The 21745-nt window shown below is 44.4% G+C and overlaps 1 protein-coding gene across 1 annotated transcript in view; it reads left to right on the top strand.

The window, feature by feature from the left end:
- ITPKB (inositol-trisphosphate 3-kinase B) overlaps positions 1-21745 on the top strand; it is an 86885-nt gene that overhangs the window by 33814 nt on the left and 31326 nt on the right. The gene's annotated exons all lie outside the window — the stretch shown is intronic.

The raw sequence follows: 21745 nt of genomic DNA on the forward strand, positions 1-21745 counted from the left end.
GGGCACTAGGAATCTGCTCCATAGACAGTGAGGGCACCAGGAATCTGCTCCAGAGACAGTGAGGGCATCGGGGATCTGCTCCAGAGACAGTGAGGGCACCGGGAATCTGCTCCAGAGACAGTGAGGGCACCGGGAATCTGCTCCAGAGACAGTGAGGGCACCGGGAATCTGCTCCAGAGATAGTGAGGGCACCGGGAATCTGCTCCAGAGACAGTGAGGGCACCAGGAATCTTCTCCAGAGACAGTGAGGACACCAGGAATCTGCTCCAGAGACAGTGAGGGCACCGGGAATCTGCTCCAGAGACAGTGAGGACACCAGGAATCTGCTCCAGAGACAGTGAGAGCACCAGGAATCTGCTCCAGAGACAGTGAGGGCACCAGGAATCTGCTCCAGAGACAGTGAGGGCACCAGGAATCTGCTCCAGAGACAGTGAGGGCACCAGGAATCTGCTCCAGAGACAGTGAGGGCACCAGGCCTCTGCTCCAGAGACAGTGAGGGCACCGGGAATCTGCTCCAGAGACAGTGAGGGCACCAGGAATCTGCTCCAGAGACAGTGAGGGCACCAGGCCTCTGCTCCAGAGACAGTGAGGGCACCGGGAATCTGCTCCAGAGACAGTGAGGGCACCGGGAATCTGCTCCAGAGACAGTGAGGGCACCTGGAATCTGCTCCAGAGACAGTGAGGGTACCAGGCCTCTGCTCCAGAGACAGTGAGGGCACCAGGCCTCTGCTCCAGAGACAGTGAGGGCACCAGGAATCTGCTCCATAGACAGGGAGGGCACCAGGCCTCTGCTCCAGAGACAGTGAGGGCACCAGGCCTCTGATCTTACTGGGATATTGGGACTATAAAACTTTCACATCACTAATCTAATACAATTAAGGATTCAGTCTCTGAGCTCAGTTTGTTTCTTTATTTAAAGGTTCATTTATTATAACATGCCCCTCTTTTTTTTTGCTGTTTGTTTGTGCATATATTTGTGTTTCTGAGGATGGGACCTAAGAAGTCCCAAAAGCTGTTTTGTAACATCATTTTTTTTTGTTATTAAAAGGTTTCATAACTACAAGATTATCTTGTTTTTTATGCTAAGAGCATTCTAAAGCAATTTGTCATGTTATGTATCAACGGACATGTTATCGCTTTAAGTGAAATTTTCTTATTTCCTTTTTTTAAAATTGTGTAGGTGTAAAGTGTTTACTTGTATGTGCAGTGATAACATTTTAAGTATGCTTTTTTTTTTTTACTGTAAGTTTTTTAATAATCTAAGTATGAAGACACGGTTTTCAAGGTATAAATACGTTGTTGCTGTATATTTTCCTCCATGTTGTTTTCTAACCAAAAACAGAAAAATAATAATACAATAAAACAAAAAAATCTAAAAAAAAATCATAACATAAAATGTTGCTTCTTACTGGGCATAAGTGTAATTTAATAACAATAATAACAATCTTTATTTATATAGCACCAACATATTCCGCAGTGCTTTACAATTCAACAGTTCATACACGAGTCATAAGTAAGAACGTTAAAGATAATACATTAAGTAAAGCAAAAATAATGACGTCCCTACCCGTAACAGCTTACAATTTACAACTTTGTGATTTGTAGGTGCTCTTGTATGCTATCGCCAATAACAAGCAAAACCTACAATTAGAGACCGGCGATCCCCGCTAGCACTGTGAGAGTTTTTCTCACGGTGCTAACGGGGATGTCACCGAGGTCATGGCAATTCAGCCCTGCTGGGAACGTAGCCTCAGTCACCAGAGGTAACCTCGACGTCACCGCCTGTCACTGAGGCTGCGCTTGCAGCAGTTCAGTCACCAGTGGTTCTCAGCCTGGTCAGTTGCATTTTGGCACCGTCCAGGTTGAAAACTGTTTTTCCCCCAGACATGATTACGGCATGGGACAGAAGGATGGAGACGGGAGGGATATTGTTGTTTTATTATTTTAGTTTTGTTACAGGAGACGAGGGCTTCGATGGGATTGGGCGTTTGGTGAGTATAACTGCGTTTGTTATTTTTAAATAAAAATGAAAAGTGTGTTTTGTTTTATTTCTAATAAAGGACTTTATTCCGGCTGTGTCTTTATTTACAATATAACTGCAGGATTAGTAATGGCTAGGTGTCTTAAAGATGCCTCTTCATTACTAAACAGTGGGCTTGATGTCACCTGACAATACAAAGGTGATATCAACCCCACAAATATGAACCCCACTTGCCTCCACTACAGGGCAAGTGGGAAGAGCCGGGCAAAGCGACAGAATCTGCACATCTAATAGATGTACCTTTTCTGGGCTGCTATTTTTAGGCTGGTGGGCAATATCCATGGCCCCTTACGAGGGTGAGAATAACAGCTCCCAGCTATCTGCTTTAGCCAGGCTGGTTGTCAAAAATGGGTGGGGACCCCATGCCGTTTTTTAATTATTTATTTAAATAATTAAAAAAATACAGTGTGGGAACCCCTATATTCTTGATAACTACCCTTGCTGAAACTGACAGCCGAGGGTTGCAGCTACCAGCTGTGAGTTTTGGTTAACAAAAATACAGGGGAACCCACACCTTTTTTTTTTTTTTTAATTTATTTATTTACAGCACAGGAATGGCTGATGAATACTCCCATCCGCCTCTCCTGCTCTCGCTGTTATTAGCGGCAGCAGGTGTCAGATGATGGGAGCAGTAGTACCATCAGCTGACACCAGTGACCAGAGATGAACTTTATACCTCCAGCCACAGCTGAGCGCTCCCGCTGTCTTTTGACATCATGGGAACCGCGGCTCTCTGACCGGCGGGGAGGATTCTCACTGTCGATCAGAAGTGGTGTTTGCCGCGCTTTCATGCACATGACACAGTTATACTTTAGATGAAGAAAATCATTTTTTTTTACCAAGAGATATATTCAAAGTCATCAGGTATTTCACCATATTCATAAAATATTGCACCTATACTTGTAAACTTTGGTGCATCAGGTTTTTACACCACTGCCCTATTGGAATAATTTTCTTGTTACTCTTGAATGTAGTGTAAAGTAATTGAAATTTGAGGCTAGACTATAGTAAAGTTTGCTAATGCAAAAAAAAAAAAAATCGCAAAACGTTGCGTTTTGCTTAAAACAAATGTGGTAACAGCAATAATGCAGGACCCCCGCTGACCTCTGTCAGACAGATTTCCTTTGCTCCCTGTATCTACGTGCAGGGGAAGACGTTTGGGAAAATGACTTCACTATAAGGAATGACAATTTCTCGGGGCTGGGAGGAAGTATAAATGTTATATATATATATATATATATATATATATATATATATATATATATATATATACACACTGCTCAAAAAAATAAAGGGAACACTAAAATACCACATCCTAGATATCACTGAATGAAATATTTCTTTTGCAACTCTTTATTCATTACGTAGTGGAATTCGTTGAGAACAACAAAACATAAAAATGATCAATGTAAATCAAAATGAATATCCCACGGAGGTCTGGAGTTGGAATGATACTCAAAATCAAAGTGGAAAATCAAATTACAAGCTGATCCAACTTCAGTCGAAATGCCTTAAGACAAGGAAATGATGCTCAGTAGTGTGAGTGGCCTCCACGTGCCTGTATGACCTCCCTACAATGCCTGGGCATGCTCCTGATGAGGCGGCGGATGGTCTCCTGAGGGATCTCCTCCCAGGCTTGGACTAAAGCATCTCCCAACTCCTAGACAGTCTGTGGTGCAACGTGACGGTGGATGGTGCGAGACATGATGTCCCAGATGTGTTCAATCGGATTCAGGTCTGGGGGAACGGGCAGGCCAGTCTATAGCTTCAATGCCTTCATCTTGCAGGAACTGCTGACACACTCCAGTCACATGAGGTCTGGCATTGTCCAGCATTAGGAGGAACCCAGGGCCAACTGCACCAGCATATGGTCTCACAATGGGTCTGAGGATCTCATCTCGGGACCTAATGGCAGTCAGGCTACCTCTGGTGAGCACATGGAGGGCTGTGCGGCCCTCCAAAGAAATGCCACCCCACACCATTACTGAGCCACTACCAAACCGGTCATGCTGAAGGATGTTGCAGGCAGCAGATCGCTCTCCACGCCGTCTCCAGACTCTGTCACGTCTGTCACATGTGCTCAGTGTGAACCTGCTCTCATCTGTGAAGAGCACAGGGCGCCAGTGGCGAATTTGCCAATCTTGGTGTTCTGTGGCAAATGCTAATCGCCCTGCACAGTGTTGGGCTGTGAGCACAACCCCCATCTGTGGACGTCGGGCACTCAGACCATCCTCATGGAGTCGGTTTCTAACCGTTTGTGCAGACACATGCACATTTGTGGCCTGCTAGAGGCCATTTTGCAGGGCTCCTCCTGTTCCTCCTTGCACAAAGGCTGAGGTAGCGGTCCTGCTGCTGGCTTGTTGCCCTTCTATGGCCCCCTCCACGTCTCCTGGTGTACTGGCCTGTCTCCTGTTAGCGCCTCCATCCTCTGGACACTACGCTGACAGACACAGAAAACCTTCTTGCCACAGCTCGCATTGATGTGCCATCCTGGATGAGCTGCACTTCCTGAGCCACTTGTGTGGGTTGTAGAGTCCGTCTCATGCTACCACAAGTGTGAAAGCACAACCAATATTCAAAAGTGACCAAAACATCAGCCAGAAAGCATTGGTGCTGAGATGTGGTCTGTTGTTGTGAATTCTGCTCTTGGGCTCCCTCCGGTGGTTATAAGTGGTAGTGCTGCTGTCTCTGGATCACAGCATTCATCAGGTGTGTCAAGTTTTTGCAATCCTGACTGGGCTATTTAGCCTTGCTTGAGCCTTTAGTCAGTGCCAGTTGTCCATTGTTCCTGGAGGATTCACATCCCTGCCTGCTCTCTCCTGCTTTGCTGTTCATTTCAACAACGATAAGTTCTGGCCTTGATTTTTGCTGTCCACATGCTGTGGCCTTATTGTTCAGTTCTTTTCCATGTTTTTATCTTGTCCAGCTTGGTCTGTATAAGGATTTGTTTAGCCAAGCTGGTATCTCTGGAGATGCAGATATACCCTCCATATCTTTAGTTAGCTGTGGAGATCTTGTATTTTCTGTGGTGGATATTTTCTAGTGTTTTAATACGGACCGCATAGTACTCTGTCCTATCCTTTCTATTTAGCTAGAAGTGGCCTCCTTTGCTAAATTCTGATTTCAGTCTGTGTATGTTTTTTCCCTCTCCTCTCACAGTCAATATTTGTGGGGGGCTGTCTATCCTTTGGGAATTTTCTCTGAGGCAAGATAGTTTTCCCTTTTCTATCTCTAGGGGTAATTAGTCCTCCGGCTGTGTCGAGATGTCTAGGGAGTGGTAGGTACATTCCATGGCTACTTCTAGTTGCGGTGTTAAGTTCAGGGTCTGCGGTCAGTACAGATACCACCTTCTCCAGAGTACGTCTCATGCTGCTCTTAGGCCACCAGATCATAACAGTACAACTGGCCAACAATGAGTTAACCGCATCTCAGAAGAAGGGAAGGAAAGTGCTGAGCCCTTTGTTTTTCTGTAGTCTGTTGTGTTTTTGTTTTTTTTCCCTCTTTACCTCTGGGTGGCTCAGGAGTTCAGCGCTGGTATGGATGTTCAGGGATTGGCTTCTCGTGTGGATCAACTTGCTGCTAGAGTACAGGGTATTTCCGATTATATCGTTCAGACTCCGGTTTTAGAGCCTAGAATTCCAACTCCTGATTTGTTTCTTGGGGACAGGTCCAAATTTTTAAACTTTAAAAATAACTGTAAACTGTTTTTTGCTCTGAAACCCCGTTCCTCTGGTGATCCCATCCAGCAGGTTAAAATTGTTATATCTCTGCTGCGTGGTGACCCCCAGGATTGGGCACTTTCCCTGGAACCTGGGAATCCGGCGTTGTTTAATGTAGACACCTTTTTTCAGGCGCTTGGATTATTGTATGATGAACCTAATTCAGTGGATCATGCTGAGAAGACCTTGTTGGCCCTGTGTCAGGGTCAAGAAGCGGCAGAATCATATTGCCAGAAATTTAGAAAATGGTCTGTACTGACTAAATGGAATGAGGATGCCTTGGCGGCAATTTTCAGAAAGGGTCTTTCTGAATCCGTTAAAGATGTTATGGTGGGGTTCCCCACGCCTGCTGGTCTGAGTGATTCTATGTCTCCGGCCATTCAGATTGATCGGCGCTTGCGCGAGCGCAGAGTTGTGCACACTATGGCATTGTCTTCCGAGCCGAGTCCTGAGCCTATGCAGTGTGATAGGATTGTGTCTAGAGCTGAACGACAAGGATTCAGACGTCAGAATAGGTTGTGTTTTTACTGCGGCGATTCTGCTCATGTTATTTCTGATTGCCCTAAGCGTACCAAGAGAATCGCTAGTTCTGTTACCATCAGTACTGTACAACCTAAATGTCTGTTATCTGTGACCCTGATCTGCTCATTATCGTCATTTTCTGTCATGGCATTTGTGGATTCAGGCGCCGCTCTAAACTTAATGGACTTAGAATTTGCCAGACGTTGTGGTTTCCCCTTGCAGCCTTTGCAGAGTCCTATTCCTTTGAGGGGCATTGATGATTGATGCTACACCGTTGGCTAAAAATAAACCCCAGTTTTGGACACAGCTGACCATGTGCATGGCGCCAGCCCATCAGGAAGATTGTCGTTTTCTGGTGTTGCATAATTTGCATGATGCTATTGTGCTGGGTTTCCCATGGTTACAGGTGCATAATCCGGTATTAGATTGGAAATCTATGTCTGTGACTAGTTGGGGTTGTCAGGGGGTTTATGGTGACGTTCCTTTGATGTCAATTGCCTCCTCCCCCTCTTCTGAAATTCCTGAGTTTTTGTCAGATTTCCAGGATGTATTCAATGAGCCCAAGTCCAGTTCCCTTCCACCGCATAGGGACTGTGATTGTGCTATTGACTTGATTCCAGGCTGTAAGTTCCCTAAGGGCCGACTTTTCAACCTGTTTGTGCCAGAACATGCCGCCATGCGGAGTTATGTTAAGGAGTCCTTGGAGAAGGGGCATATTCGGCCATCTTCTTCACCATTGGGAGCAGGTTTTTTTTTTGTTGCCAAAAAAGATGGCTCCTTGAGACCCTGTATTGATTATCGCCTCTTGAATAAGATCACGGTCAAATTCCAATACCCTTTGCCTTTGCTTTCTGATCTGTTTGCTAGGATTAAGGGGGCTAGTTGGTTTACTAAGATTGACCTTCGAGGGGCATATGATCTTGTTCGTATTAAGCAGGGTGTCGAATGTAAAACTGCGTTCAATACGCCCGAGGGCCATTTTGAATACCTTGTGATGCCATTCGGACTCTCTAATGCCCTATCTGTGTTTCAGTCCTTCATGCATGATATATTTCGGAATTATCTTGATAAATTCATGATTGTATATTTGGATGATATTTTGATTTTTTTCAGATGATTGGGAGTCTCATGTGAAACAAGTCAGGATGGTATTTCAGATCCTTCGTGATAATGCCTTGTTTGTGAAGGGGTCTAAGTGCCTCTTTGGAGTACAGAAGATTTCTTTTTTGGGCTTCATTTTTTCTCCCTCATCTATAGAAATGGATCCGGTTAAAGGGAACCTGTCACCCCGTTTTTTCGGTATGAGATAAAAATACTGTTAAATAGGGCCTGAGCTGTGCATTACAATAGTGTAGTTTGTGGACCCCGATTCCCCACCTATGCTGCCGAAATACGTTACCAAAGTAGTCATTTTCGCCTGTCAATCAGGCTGGTCAGGTCAAAAGGGCGTGGTGTCTTCCCCCAGATCTTGCGTAGTTTTCCGTTGGTGGCGTAGTGGTGTGCGCATGTCCAAGGTCCCGAATCCTGCACAGGGGTGTGAAAATAGCAGCGATGTCCTTTATTCCATTGGTGGTCGGTGGGCGTGGCCATCTTGCTTTGGCCGCGCGTGCGCAGAAGCGGCGCTCTGCTGGCCGCGGCTTCAGGAAAATGGCCGCGGGCATCCGCGCGTGCGCAGATGGCTATCGCGGCGGCCATTTTCGTGAAGCCGAGATGCGAACTCTGCTTCACGAAAATGGCCGCCGCGATAGCCATCTGCGCACGCGCGGATGCCCGCGGCCATTTTCCTGAAGCCGCGGCCAGCAGAGCGCCGCTTCTGCGCACGCGCGGCCAAAGCAAGATGGCCGCGCCCACCGACCACCAATGGAATAACGGACATCGCTGCTATTTTCACACCCCTGTGCAGGATTCGGGACCTTGGACATGCGCACACCACTACGCCACCAACGGAAAACTACGCAAGATCTGGGGGAAGACACCACGCCCTTTTGACCTGACCAGCCTGATTGACAGGCGAAAACGACTACTTTGGTAACGTATTTCGGCAGCATAGGTGGGGAATCGGGGTCCACAAACTACACTATTGTAATGCACAGCTCAGGCCCTATTTAACAGTATTTTTATCTCATACCGAAAAAACGGGGTGACAGGTTCCCTTTAAGGTTCATGCCATTCATGATTGGATCCAGCCCACATCCGTGAAGAGCCTTCAGAAATTTTTGGGCTTTGCTAATTTTTATCGCCGTTTCATTGCCAACTTCTCCAGTGTGGTTAAACCCCTGACCGATTTGACGAAGAAAGGTGCTGATGTGACGAATTGGCCCTCTGCGGCTGTTTCTGCCTTTCAGGAGCTTAAACGCCGATTTACTTCTGCCCCTGTGTTGCGTCAGCCGGATGTTTCTCTTCCTTTTCAGGTTGAGGTTGACGCTTCTGAGATTGGGGCAGGGGCCGTTTTGTCTCAGAGGAATTCTGATGGTTCCTTGATGAAACCGTGTGCCTTCTTTTCGCGAAAGTTTTCGCCTGCGGAACGCAATTATGATGTCGGCAATCGTGAGCTGTTGGCTATGAAGTGGGCATTTGAGGAGTGGCGACATTGGCTTGAGGGGGCCAAGCACCGTATTGTGGTCTTGACCGATCATAAGAATCTGATTTACCTCGAGTCTGCCAAACGGCTGAATCCTAGACAGGCTCGATGGTCCCTGTTTTTCTCCCGTTTTGATTTTGTGGTCTCGTATCTTCTGGGTTCTAAGAATGTTAAGGCTGATGCCCTCTCTAGGAGCTTTTTGCCTGATTCTCCTGGGGTCCTTGAGCCGGTTGGCATTCTGAAGGAAGGGGTGATTCTTTCTGCCATCTCCCCTGATTTACGACGTGTTCTTCAGGAATTTCATGCTGATAAACCTGACCACTGTCCAGTGGGGAAACTGTTTGTTCCTGACAGATGGACTAGTAAAGTGATTTCGGAGGTTCATTGTTCTGTGTTGGCTGGTCATCCTGGGATTTTTGGTACCAGAGATTTGGTTGGTAGGTCCTTTTGGTGGCCTTCTTTGTCACGGGATGTGCGTTCTTTTGTGCAGTCCTGTGAGACTTGTGCGCGGGCCAAGCCTTGCTGTTTCCGCGCTAGTGGGTTGCTTTTGCCTTTGCCGGTCCCTGAGAGGCCTTAGACGCATATTTCTATGGATTTTATTTCGGATCTTCCGGTTTCCCAGAGGATGTCGGTTATCTGGGTGGTTTGTGACCGGTTTTCTAAGATGGTTCATTTGGTACCTTTGCCTAAATTGCTTTCCTCTTCTGATTTGGTTCCGTTGTTTTTTCAGCATGTGGTTCGTTTGCATGGCATTCCGGAGAATATTGTGTCCGATAGAGGTTCCCAGTTTGTTTCTAGGTTTTGGCGGGCCTTTTGTGCTAGGCTGGGCATTGATTTGTCTTTTTCTTCCGCATTTCATTCTCAGACAAATGGCCAAACCGAGCGAACTAATCAGACTTTGGAAACTTATTTGAGATGCTTTGTGTCTGCTGATCAGGATGATTGGGTGGCTTTCTTGCCATTGGCTGAGTTTGCCCTTAATAATCGGGCTAGTTCTGCTACCTTGGTTTCTCCCTTCTTTTGTAACTCTGGTTTTCATCCTCGTTTTTCTTCGGGGCAGGTTGAGCCTTCTGATTGTCCTGGGGTGGACTCTGTGGTTGACAGGTTGCAGCAAATTTGGGCTCATGTTGTTGACAATTTGGTGTTGTCTCAGGAGGGGGCTCAGCGTTTTGCTTACCGCCGTCGGTGTGTTGGTTCCCGGCTTCGGGTTGGGGATTTGGTCTGGTTGTCTTCCCGTCATGTCCCTATGAAGGTTTCTTCCCCTAAGTTTAAGCCTCGGTTTATTGGCCCTTATAGGATTTCTGAGATTATCAATCCAGTGTCTTTTCGTTTGGCCCTTCCAGCCTCTTTTTCCATCCATAATGTTTTTCATAGATCTTTGTTGCGGAAATATGTGGTGCCCGTTGTTCCCTCTGTTGATCCTCCTGCCCCGGTGTTCATTGATGGGGAGTTGGAGTATGTGGTTGAGAAGATTTTGGATTCTCGTTTTTCGAGGCGGAAGCTTCAGTATCTTGTCAAATGGAAGGGTTATGGCCAGGAGGATAATTCTTGGGTTGTTGCCTCCGAGGTTCATGCTGAGGATTTGGTTCGTGCCTTTCATTTGGCTCGTCCGGATCGGCCTGGGGGCTCTGGTGAGGGTTCGGTGACCCCTCCTCAAGGGGGGGGGGTACTGTTGTGAATTCTGCTCTTGGGCTCCCTCTGGTGGTTATAAGTGGTAGTGCTGCTGTCTCTGGATCGCAGCATTCATCGGGTGTGTCAAGTTTTTGCAATCCTGACTGGGCTATTTAGCCTTGCTTGACCCTTTAGTAAGTGCCAGTTGTCCATTGTTCCTGGAGGATTCACATCCCTGCCTGCTCTCTCCTGCTTTGCTGTTCATTTCAACAAAGATAAGTTCTGGCCTTGATTTTTGCTGTCCACATGCTGTGGCCTTATTGTTCAGTTCTTTTCCATGTTTTGTCTTGTCCAGCTTGGTCTGTATAAGGATTTGTTTAGCCAAGCTGGTATCTCTGGAGATGCAGATATACCCTCCATATCTTTAGTTAGCTGTGGAGATCTTGTATTTTCTGTGGTGGATATTTTCTAGTGTTTTAATACTGACCGCATAGTACTCTGTCCTATCCTTTCTATTTAGCTAGAAGTGGCCTCCTTTGCTAAATTCTGATTTCAGTCTGTGTATGTTTTTTCCCTCTCCTCTCACAGTCAATATGTGTGGGGGGCTGTCTATCGTTTGGGAATTTTCTCTGAGGCAAGATAGTTTTCCCTTTTCTATCTCTAGGGGTAATTAGTCCTCCGGCTGTGTCGAGATGTCTAGGGTGTGATAGGTACATTCCACGGCTACTTCTAGTTGCGGTGTTAAGTTCAGGGTCTGCGGTCAGTACAGGTACCACCTTCTCCAGAGTACGTCTCATGCTGCTCTTAGGCCACCAGATCATAACAGTCTGTGGTCTCCACCTGCAGAACCACTCCTTTATTGAGGGTGTCTTGATAATTGACAATAATTTCCATCTGTTGTCTATTCCATTTGCACAACAGCAGGTGAAATTGATTGTCAATCAGTGTTGCTTCCTAAGTGGACAGTTTGATTTCACAGAAGATTTACTTGGAGTTATATTCTGTTGTTTAAGTGTTCCCTTTATTTTGTTGAGCAGTGTATAAATAATGGGACATATTTAGTGTATGCATATATACAGATAAATATTTCTATATGTACGTGCTCATCCTTAGTCCCTTTCCCACGGCAGACGCTGACCTGCAGAATACGAGGCGATCTCTTCATTACTTGCATGGAAAGTGTGCAAGGTTTAGCGCTAACTGCAGCCATCGTCCCATGACGTGACTCTGCATTGACACTTGGAGCATTGCAGTGTTTCCATTCAGCCTCAGCGGATAATTCCATTGTAAGAAAAAAATGTGCAAAGAATGAACTACAAAATTAAATTCTCATACAAGTACTTAGATAATTCTGTTTATTAGTTGTCTAAAATATATGGATGGATAAACAAAAAAAGGAAAGCAGCACTCCGAAATAAGTATAATAGACCGGGGCGTAACAGAGGTTGTGCCCGGGCCTATGCCAGTGAGGGGCCCGCAGAAGCCAGCACAAACTTCCACTGGATGTGCGTCCACTGACATACATTGCTTGAAGTGTATTGCAGCGCAGAGATCCATGAGCTGCCATACATGCTGCCGGCCAATCAGAAGCCAGCAGCTGACATTAGCGCACACGGGACTGGGGGCTCATGGCAGCAACATCATGCGCTACCGCCGCTTATATGCTGTCGTCAGCTGCCGGCTTCAGAAGAGGGAAGAGGACGCTGTACGGCGGGCGAGCAGGAAGAAGGTGCTTTTTTCTATGCATTAAACAGCAGCAAAGCGGGGGATATATACAGTACCAGGAAAGAGGCCCACGATAAGGGACATATGTACTAAGAAAGGAGATATATATACCAGGGTGTGCCCAGGATGGGGGCTATATATATTGTATTTATCAGGATGGGGGACATATATACCAGGATGAGGAACATATATACCGGGATGGGCCCAAGATGGGGAACATATATTACAGGATGAGGAACATATATACCGGGATGGGGAATATATATACCAGGATGAGGAACTTATATACCAGGATGGGGAACATATATACCAGGATGAGGAACATATATACCGGGATGGGCCCAAGATGGGGAACATATATTACAGGATGAGGAACATATATACCGGGATGGGGAATATATATACCAGGATGAGGAACTTATATACCAGGATGGGGAACATATATACCAGGATGAGGAACATATATACCGGGATGGGCCCAAGATGGGGAACACATATTACAGGATGAGGAACATATATACCGGGATGGGGAATATATATACCGGGATGGGGAACTTATATACCAGGATGGGGAACATATATACCAGGATGAGGAACATATGTACCGGGATGGGGAACTTATATACCAGGATGGGGGACATATATACCAGGATGAGGAACATATATACCGGGATGGGGAACTTATATACCAGGATGGGGGACATATATACCGGGATGGGGAACTTATTTACCAGGATGGGGAACTTATATACCAGGATGGGGAACATATATACCAGGATGAGGAACATATGTACCGGGATGGGGAACTTATATACCAGGATGGGGAACATATATACCGGGATGGGGAACTTATTTACCAGGATGGGGGACATATATACCAGGATGAGGAACATATGTACCGGGATGGGGAACTTATATACCAGGATGGGGAACATATATACCAGGATGAGGAACATATGTACCGGGATGGGGAACTTATATACCAGGATGGGGAACATATATACCGGGATGGGGAACTTATTTACCAGGATGGGGGACATATATACCAGGATGAGGAACATATGTACCGGGATGGGGAACTTATATACCAGGATGGGGAACATATATACCAGGATGAGGAACATATGTACCGGGATGGGGAACTTATATACCAGGATGGGGAACATATATACCGGGATGGGGAACTTATTTACCAGGATGGGGAACTTATATACCAGGATGGGGGACATATGTACCGGGATGGGGAACTTATATACCAGGATGGGGAACATATATACCAGGATGAGGAACATATATACCGGGATGGGGAACTTATATACCAGGATGGGGAACATATATACCAGGATGAGGAACATATATACCGGGATGGGGAACTTATATACCAGGATGGGGAACATATATACCAGGATGAGGAACATATGTACCGGGATGGGGAACTTATATACCAGGATGGGGGACATATATACCAGGATGAGTAACATATATACCAGGATGAGGAACATATGTACCGGGATGGGGAACTTATATACCAGGATGGGGGACATATATACCAGGATGAGGAACATATATACCAGGATGGGGAACATATATACCAGGATGGGCCCAAGATGGGGAATATATATAACAGGATGAGGAACATATATACCAGGATGGGGAACATATATACCAGGATGGGCCCAAGATGGGGAACATATATACCAGGATGGGGAACATATATATCAGGATGGGGAACATATATACCAGGATGGGGAACATATATATCAGGATGGGGGACACATATACCGGGATGGGGAACTTATATACCAGGATGGGCCCAAGATGGGGAATATACAGTACATAACAGGATGGGGAACATATATACCGGGATGGGGAACATATACCAGAATGGGAAATATAGAACTAGGATGGGGAACATATATAACAGGATGGGGCCCAGGTTTGGGATCATATGCTGTATACCAGGATGGATATAATTTATAACAACATGGGGAACATATATACCAGGATGGAGGACATTATTACATAATGCGGAGGGGTGGTTAACTCATATGTCCTTATAGGATTTAGAATGCTACAAGGGACCATACATCTGACCAACACGGGGAGGAATGTATGGGCTGTGGGTGTGTGGGAGCCCATGTTCAAATTTTGCAGTGGGTCCATTAGACTCTAGATAATAGGTGATGTTTAATCGCCCATAATGGCAGCGTATCGATCCATTTGAGCACCTTTCTAAAAATAGCTAGATTAGGCAGACATAGATAGATAGATAGATGATAGATACAGTAGGTAGATAATAGATAGATGATAGGTAGATAATAGATAGATAATAATAGATAGATAATAGATAATAGATAGATAATAATAGATAGATAATAGATAATAGATAGATAGATAGATAGATAGATAGATAGATAGATAGATAGATAGGTAGATAATAGATGATAGATAAATAATAGATAGACTGATTGATAGATAGATAGATAGATAGATAATAGATAGATAGATAGATACTGTAGACTAATAGATACTTCATACTTTTGTACCTAGTTATCTGAGATTACACTAATATCTACAAATAGTCAGAGGAAGTCAGGATCCCTCCCGTTACTTGTACTCTGTCCAGCAGACTGTTGACATTAATTCTGACCAGAGATTAAAATAAAGGAAATGTCGGCCTTACAGTTTACATTGTACAGAAGTTTTTTCTCTTTTGTCTACTTGACTCCCAGCAGATAAAGTTATATTGCAAGACGGCGTAAATAGAGGCAGTTTTGGACTGTCGGAGTAGTCTTGTCATCTGTTATCTATCTATCTATCTATCTATCTATCTATCTATCTATCTATCTATCTATCTATCTATCTATCCATCATCTCAAATCCCACGAAGCACAACATCTGCAAAGAGTTTGTATGTTCTCTCCGTGTTTGCGTGGGTTTCCTCCGGGTTCTCCGGTTTCCTCCCACATTCCAAAGACATACTGATAGGGAATTTAGATTGTGAGCCCCAATGGGGACAGTGATGATAATGTGTGCAACCTGTAAAGCGCTGAGGAATATGTTAGCGCTATATAAAAATAAAGATTATTATTATCTATCTATTATCTATCTGTTATCTATTATCTGTCTGTATATATATATCATCTGTGTGTTTAATCTATCTTTCTTTTTCAGATGAATCTTGTATCCTGCATTTTTCATCAGTTTTCCGCTCTGCAGGATCTACCTCTAATTTTCATCTGTCTATGGGTGCAGATTAGCTGCTGTACTGTGTTCTATACACAGCATAAACAGACATAAAGGAATATATAACATACAGTGGCATGTAACACTTTGGTCACCCCTAGTCAGAATTTCTGTTATTGTGATTGTGAATAGTTAAGCAAGTTGAAGATTATGTTAAAATGACTAATATACACTCACTGGCCACTTTATTAGGTACACCTGTCCAACTTCTTGTTAACACTTAATTTCTAATCAGCCAATCACATGGCGGCAACTCAGTGCATTTAGGCATGTAGACATGGTCAAGACAATCTCCTGCAGTTCAAACCGAGCATCAGTATGGGGAAGAAAGGTGATTTGAGTGCCTTTGAACGTGGCATGGTTGTTGGTGCCAGAAGGGCTGGTCTGAGTATTTCAGAAACTGCTGATCTACTGGGATTTTCACGCACAACCATCTCTAGGGTTTACAGAGAATGGTCCGAAAAAGAAAAAAAATCCAGTGAGCGGCAGTTCTGTGGGCGGAAATGCCTTGTTGATGCCAGAGGTCAGAGGAGAATGGGCAGACTGGTTCGAGCTGATAGAAAGGCAACAGTGACTCAAATCGCCACCCGTTACAACCAAGGTAGGCCTAAGAGCATCTCTGAACGCACAGTGCGTCGAACTTTGAGGCAGATGGGCTACAGCAGCAGAAGACCACACCGGGTACCACTCCTTTCAGCTAAGAACAGGAAACTGAGGCTACAATTTGCACAAGCTCATCGAAATTGGACAGTAGAAGATTGGAAAAACGTTGCTTGGTCTGATGAGTCTCGATTTCTGCTGCGACATTCGGATGGTAGGGTCAGAATTTGGCGTAAACAACATGAAAGCATGGATCCATCCTGCCTTGTATGGAGCATCTTTGGGATGTGCAGCCAACAAATCTGCGGCAACTGTGTGATGCCATCATGTCAATATGGACCAAAATCTCTGAGGAATGCTTCCAGCACCTTGTTGAATCTATGCCACGAAGAATTGAGGCAGTTCTGAAGGCAAAAGGGGTCCAACCCGTTACTAGCATGGTGTACCTAATAAAGTGGCCGGTGAGTGTATATATGACGGTATGGGCAGCTCGGTAGCTCAGTGGTTAGTATTGCAGCGCTGGAGTCCTGGGTTTAAATCCCACCAAGGACAACATCTGCAAGGAGTTTGTATGTTCTCCCCGTGTTTGCGTGGGTTTCCTCCAGGTTCTCCGGTTTCCTCCCACATTCCAAAGACATACTAATAGGGAATATAGATTGTGAGCCCGATTGGGGACAGCGATGATAATGTCTGCAAAACTGTACAACGCTGCGGAATATGTTAGCGCTATATAAAAATAAAACATTACCGGTGTATATATAATTAACGTGCAAAGGAAATGTGTCATCTTTAACTTTAGCCCTTTTAGAAATCATTTCATCTTGAGCTTCGTTAAATTTAATTTTGATCAGGGGTGCCCAAACGTTTATATGCCACTGTGCTTTCAGAATCAGCAGCATATAGGGAATTTGAGTGGTATAGCTGTGAATCCAGCTCTATAGGATATTATAGTGAAGTACTGCGCAGTGTACCTGTGGATCAGCACTTGAATAAGCTAAAACACAGGAAAGCAGAAAACATTATACAGCAGTACTGAGCATTGTAGCTGTGAATCCAAGTCCAAGGTGACATAAACCCTTACAAGAAAGCAGACGCATGGAAGATACTAAACAGAAATATTAAGCGGTACTGCTGTCTGGGGTAATATACAAGACCTAGTAGAGGTCCAAAGAATGGAGGCCAATTTATAGCAGTACTGAGTGTTGTAGCTGTGAATACAAATCTAGGGTGAGATAAACACATTAAATCAGAAGCATGGAGGAAATTACATATCAATGCTTAGCTTCACTGCTTTCTGGGACAAGATATAAAATCTAATAGAAAGCAGAAGAATGGAGGACATTTTATAGCAGTACTGAGCGGTGTAGCTGTGAATACAGATCTAGGGTGAGATACACACTTGCTAGAAAGCAGAAGCATTGAGGACATTATACATTAATACTAAGCACCCTAGCTGTGAATCCAGGTTTGGGGAAGAAAAAAAATTACTAACAAGCATCAGAAGAGAGGACATTAGACAGCTTTTAGTCTGTAAGTGGTGTGAGATAAAACACTATAACGCCGCAGCATGGAGGACAATGTACAGCACATTCCTCCTCTTATGCTGTCATTCTGTGCCCATTGATCGAACTCCCTGGATTATCAGATTTCTTATTACTGGAATGTTACACAGAAGGGATGATAAAGAGCACAGTTGTCCGCCATCACTCAAACCTGTTATATGTTATTGGAAATTCACAAAGAAGATAAATATTAGCCTTCACTTTCATGTAGATGGAAACTCCATTTCTGCGGTCAGTAAAGTTGTCATTTATTAAACATTTGGCTTCGAAATTCCTGGTGAAAATCCCGACCTCGGAGACGTCCTGACATCTCTGACTCAATAAAACAACGTTTCATCTTGCAGAAAGTTCCATCTGACGGGTCTGAGATGGATGGGAAATATGACATTAACCAAAAATGAACACGTTTGACATAAAATCAACAATTTTTTTTTTTTAATCAAACTCAGCAAATCTAAACATTTCCCGGCTCTGCTGCTACATTTGCTGCAACAAGTAACACTCACACTGTAGTTTTCCTATTCTACAGGAAGTATAAAGGTGTCACGGTTCTTGGGGCTGAAATGGTCGTGATCCAGCTTTCTGAGACACCTGAAAGGGGAGAAATGTCTACACACACAGCAAAGTCCAGAGCGTGGCTATAGGGGGTGTGGAGGTAGCAGTCACCCCCATAAGCCTGTGTGCTAGCTAATAGGATGGCCGTGAACCTAGAATCCAGTAGACATGCCACATAGTGCACCATATTATGCTGCAATCTCCTATCATAATATGATAAAGTACAGAGACGTCATATGGCGGCACATGCCGGGCATCCAACTCTGCGTCTACGGTCCTCAATGTTGCCTGTTTCCTGCTGATTCTTCAAAATCACCAAACCGCAATCTGCATTGAAATCTTTTCCTGGGAGATTCCTGGACGATGCACTATAACTACCTGGTGTCTTGTTGCTGTGACATGAAACTGTCTTCCACCACTTCACCTTTTTCACCCAATTTGAAGCCGTTTCTGTTCCAGTTAATGATTGTCTTAGAACCTACATATGACAATGATGATCATTATCACTCATATTGTATAACTGGTTACTCATACTGCTGCCCATAATCCTACAAAATCCCTGACTTTGTGCAAGTGTAGCTAGAAGAAGAACTGATGGAGGCGACGGGCGGTCACCAAACATTGATGGGATTTACATTTCTCTGTTGTTCATTCATTTTGCATTTTGTTAATTGTTAAAAAATACACTATTATCCCTTCTATTTTTCAAAGCTTGTTACTTTGGGGGATTTTTTACACACCTGCCTAAAACTTCTGCACAGTCCTGTAATGGAGGCCACCCATCTTTCCCGAGTTTTGGATAATTGTCATTTGTCGCCTGCAATGTAGAAATCCCCATTGTTGGGAGTCCGCTGTGACCTCCCCTCCGAATCTGATGAAATATGGATGTGTTGACAGATGTAGCATAGGATGGAAAAGTAAACTGAGGCTCGGCTAAACAAGTGTGCTTTGTACAAGGCTGGCAAACATTGCTGCTATTTATAAAATCAGGGCCCTGACACAAAGCGAACGCTGTTGGCGAGTGTGCGATGACCAATGGGAGTTCCCAATTATGAAACGCCATACGAGACGCCGACCGTGGTGACACAGGCCGGGGACAATGGCTCGCAGCAGCCGCGCTCATTCCTTCCTCATTGTGGAAAATAAAAAGGAGAAAATTAGGATTTATTATTAGTTATGAAAGGAGCCGTATGTCATATAAAAGTGACCCCCTACCCCAAAACACTCAACATGGGGTATAACGAAAAAAAACAAAAAAAACAAAAAAAACGCAATACATTATGTCTAAATGTGTAATTATGTTTTATATAAATCCACTGCTCACCGGGAAGGAAAAGTGGAAATCTCAGGATCTGCAAATGATGAAAATGGGAAATAAAATTTTCATAACATATCGATTTACTCAATCTGGAGCATCGGCGTCACGTTGAGAAATCCTGGCACCTCCAGCCTCGGCTGCTGTCACTGAGGTCAATAATGGTCGTCTGACGAAGATTCTGCTGCTCAATGCATTCAGTCAAATCATCTAGATCCACTGCTGCCATTTTTGCAGTCCCTGCCGTCATCCCGATGATAAATGCTCCCTACTTCTTCTTGCTCATGCCACATCATGGGTGGTGAAAATGCCAGGGCTGTGGAGTCAATAAGCCAAACTTCCGACTCCGACTCCTTAATTTCCATAACACCGACTTTGACTCTACCAAAATGGGCTCCGACTCCACGACTCCGACTCTACAGCCCTATCAGGGCTGTGGAGTCAGTAAGCCAAACATCCAACTCCTCAATTTCCATGACACCAACTCCACCAAGATGGGCTCCGACTCCATGACTCCGACTCTACAGCCCTATCAGGGCTGTGGAGTCAGTAAGCCAAACGTCCAACTCCTCAATTTCCATGACACCAACTCCACCAAGATGGGCTCCGACTCCATGACTCCGACTCTACAGCCCTATCAGGGCTGTGGAGTCAGTAAGCCAAACCTCCGACTCCTCAATTTCCATGACACCAACTCCACCAGAATGGGCTCCGACTCCACGACTCCGACTCTACAGCCCTATCAGGGCTGTGGAGTCAGTAAGCCAAACGTCCAACTCCTCAATTTCCATGACACCAACTCCACCAAGATGGGCTCCGACTCCACGACTCCGACTCTACAGCCCTATCAGGACTGTGGAGTCAGTAAGCCAAACGTCCAACTCCTCAATTTCCATGACACCAACTCCACCAGAATGGGCTTCAACTCCCACTCCACAGCCCTGGAAAATGCCACTATTTTTCAAAAATAATGGCGCCCATTTCCATTTTTTTTCAGATGCCGTGTAGGGTTAATTTCTTTTTCTGCATGTTACATTGTGTTCTGGGATGGAGCCCATGAGCGTAGTCACGGCCTGTCCAGGCTTGCACCGAATAACTCATGTAATACACGTGTCGTGTGTGTCCAACGGAGGAGGGGAAGGGCAAAAAGGGCAATAATTACGCTGATGATAATGGTGAAGTCGTTCTTCTCTGTTCTCGTTCTTCACCTGCGCACGAGCAGAATGGTCTCTCAGGGAAACCCTGCAGGAGATTAAGCGATCGCTGGCAGCAATGGAAAATTCAACAAGCATTTGTTCTGCTATGTAAAGGCCAGAGTAAATAGACTGGGGCCTGTAGCGCGCGGCTCGCAGGGTTCCTCTCCGCCGGGGTGATGGCTGAGATGTTTATTAAATTAACACTTTACAAAAGCAAAATTACACAATGGCCTCTCCGCTGCTTGTAGAGTTTGTGGATAGGAAGCTGTTATGTAAGCCGTTACGTATGTGGATTAATGACAAACGACACCGAGTTCTTCGAGGAACCGTTCTCTGCAAGAGGCGTATATGGATACACCAGTAAATGATGAAAAATTTTAAAAAAATGGAAAAAAGCCGCCATGATTATATCTGTAAATTTTTCACTTTTTTTTTTTTTCACTTTTTTTTTAAACAATCTTCAATTTTTTTTTCTCGTTTCATCTTGAAAAAAAAAAGCAGCCAGTCCTGTATGGTTTATCGATAAGAATCCATTATGTAAGCAGATAAGGGGACAAGGGATAGGGGTTATTCGAGGAACTATTCTCTGTAAGAGGCCTATGTGGATATAGCATTAAATGAAGACAATTACAGAAATACATCTTTTTTATTATTGTATTTAAAAAAAAAATGTTTTTGCATTTTTCAAAAACAAAAAGCTTCCATTTTTTTTTCTCAATTTGTCTTGAAAAAACGCTTACTGCTTTGCCAGTCCTATGCATTGTGGATAGAAAACTATTATATGCGGATTATTGACAAGGGGCAGGGCGTACTTTGAGGAACTGTTCTCTGCATACGAGGCAATAAATAAAATAAATGAATAGAAAACCAGGCATGATTTTTTCATTATATTTTTCACTTTTTTTTTTAAAGTTCACATTTTTTTTAATGCGGATTATTGAAAAAAGTCAGGGAGTCCTTCAAGGAGCCGTTCTCTGCAAGAAACATAGATATAGCATTAAATGATGGAAGTGTTCAAAAAAAACCAGGAATAATTATCTTTAAATTTTTCACTTTTTTTTACATTTTTTTC

Source organism: Ranitomeya variabilis, chromosome 2, assembly GCF_051348905.1.
Source record: "Ranitomeya variabilis isolate aRanVar5 chromosome 2, aRanVar5.hap1, whole genome shotgun sequence".
Taxonomy (NCBI): Eukaryota; Metazoa; Chordata; class Amphibia; order Anura; family Dendrobatidae; genus Ranitomeya; species Ranitomeya variabilis.